The sequence below is a fragment of the Pteropus vampyrus genome, unplaced genomic scaffold (assembly GCF_000151845.1).
Source record: "Pteropus vampyrus isolate Shadow unplaced genomic scaffold, Pvam_2.0 Scaffold122, whole genome shotgun sequence".
Classification (NCBI taxonomy): domain Eukaryota; kingdom Metazoa; phylum Chordata; class Mammalia; order Chiroptera; family Pteropodidae; genus Pteropus; species Pteropus vampyrus.
In genome coordinates this window covers 5,178,548-5,180,811 of record NW_011888903.1, presented here as the reverse complement: position 1 = coordinate 5,180,811, position 2,264 = coordinate 5,178,548, and the positions used below count along the sequence as shown (strand labels likewise).

At 36.7% G+C, this 2,264-nt stretch overlaps 1 non-coding gene across 1 annotated transcript; it reads left to right on the top strand.

The window, feature by feature from the left end:
• The first annotated feature begins 2,083 nt into the window (after positions 1 to 2,083).
• Positions 2,084 to 2,202, top strand: LOC111743798. The gene has a single exon (XR_002781883.1). It is a non-coding gene; the product is annotated as a 5S ribosomal RNA (ribosomal RNA).
• The last annotated feature ends 62 nt before the right edge of the window (positions 2,203 to 2,264 follow it).

Sequence of the window (2,264 nt, the reverse complement as noted above, 5' to 3'; positions counted from 1 at the left end):
CAATAGGGATGCAAGTTCATCAGCTCAGAGTGAAGATTGAGGAGGAAAGATCTGAAGTATGGTCAGTATGAAACAACCATCAGGAGAGCTGAAGAGTGAGTACTAGTAAATGTCAGTATGATTTCTAGACAACATTTTAGGCACACTTAATATTAATGATCATATAAACTGAGCACATTCAAAATGATTTTGTGTTTTTCTCTAACATGGATGCAACTAAGGAGCAAGTAGAGAACTGAATTTAAGAAGGATTGTGGTTTTTCCGAGAAGATAGAATGAAGTAAGAGGTCAAGGGAGTCAAGCATGTATGCAAAGGAATGATTATAATGGTGTCATGGAATGAATATAAATTGAATAAAGTGGTCAAAAGTGGGCAATGAGTGAATATAAGTTGAATAAAGTTGTCCTTCTCACAAAAGAAATGAGAAGCAATGAAAACATAAGAGATCAAGGGACTATAGATGCTAGTGGAAAAGCAACACTGGAGTAGGGGTATAGAGAGTGTGACCTGGAAACATAAGAACTGATAGTAAGAGGGTGGTTGGAATTGAGATTAAGTAGGGTTACAGTAATTGATAATGGCAGGCTCAACATGTCCAAGATGAAACCATGATCCTTTTCCAATGTTTCTTATCTTGGTGAATGAAACCAACAAGCTCTTATTTCACTGCATGTAGTACATTACTCCATCTTGTCCATTTGACCCTTTAGAGAACTCCCAACACTCTCACTTCTTTTCTCACCTGCTATTCTGATAATCCAAGCTACCAACATCCCTCGCTTGAACAAGTGCAATAGTCTTTTAACTGATCATCCCACATCTGCTCTGACCCCAACTATAGACAGAGTAATCTTTTCAAGACAAACAATTAATCATGTCCCCCACTAATTAAAACTTCAGTGACTTTCTACTGCTCTTAGGAATAAGACCAAAATTTGTCACATGACCCACAGGGTACCATAATTGTCTAGTCCCTGCCTCTTTCTCCAGCCCCATCTGCATTGCTCTCCTTCTCACTCACTTTATGCTGTACAAACACTGAAATTTTTAAATTTTCAAATAGATCATGCTTCTTCTAACAACAAACTTTACCTCCTGCCTTTGTAAAAATCACCCATCTCTTCCCTTCTTCCGGTTAATGCCTTCATATTATTTACATCTTTACATCACAACTTAAGTACACTTTCTTCAAGGACCACTTCTCTAACCCCACAGTGTAAACTGGGGTCCCTTTTTTATGCTCTATCAATGCTAATTATCTTTCTGTGTGCCACCCCAGATCCTTAGCCATGGATCACCAGCTCCAGAAAAGCAGCAACTGTGTCTGTTTTCATTCATTGTTGTGGCCCTAGTGCCAAGGACAATCCTGACACATAATTGGCAATCAGAAATTGTTTTCATAAAGAATGGTGTTAATTGCATGTGTATGTTTAATGTTTCCTTTTTTCAGAAACATCTTGCTATGCTTTAAGCAAACCATCCTCATTAATTTTCTCTCATATGTTCTAAAACCCATTTTGCTCAATTCAGTAACAATTTATTTAATATGTACCATGCTTCAGGCATAAGGGATTCAGAAATTAGTGGGTATAATCTTTACTTTTAATTTGTATATTCTAGTATGACAAACAGATACGTACACAAAAAAACTATAATTAATTCATCCAATGCTTATTGAAGATTTATTAAATATCAAGATTTCTAGGTCCTAGAAATATAGCATTGAACAAACGTGTGTGGAGTTTATAATCTGGTGAAAATTATTCTGGAGGTATGTAGCACCATTGAGGAAGAAGCAACTAATTCTTCGATGAATTAGGGACCATAAAGAAAGGCATAACAGAAGAAGTAATAAATAGAGGCTCACCAGGTAGATAATGAGACATGGAGCCAGAATGATACCTTACCACACTTTTTATTTTATCCTAAAGATTCATGTTTAATGTTTAAGTATTACAGTGGTATCATTGATTAGGTATTATAGAAAGACATTTGCAACATGAAGGACAAATTATAGCGAAAACAACAAAAGTGTTCTTTTGAAAACTATTCCAAAGTCTAAGGAAGAAATTATCAAGATCCATCTACGGCCATGCTACCCTGAACAAGCCCGATCCCATCTGATCTTGGAAGCTAAGCAGGGTCGGGCCTGGTTAGTACTTGGATGGGAGACCACCTAGGAATTACAGGTGCTGTAGGTGTAAAAAATAAAAAAATAAGGGATTGTAAAATGACAAGGTCCTTGCAATCTCTGAGATTAACC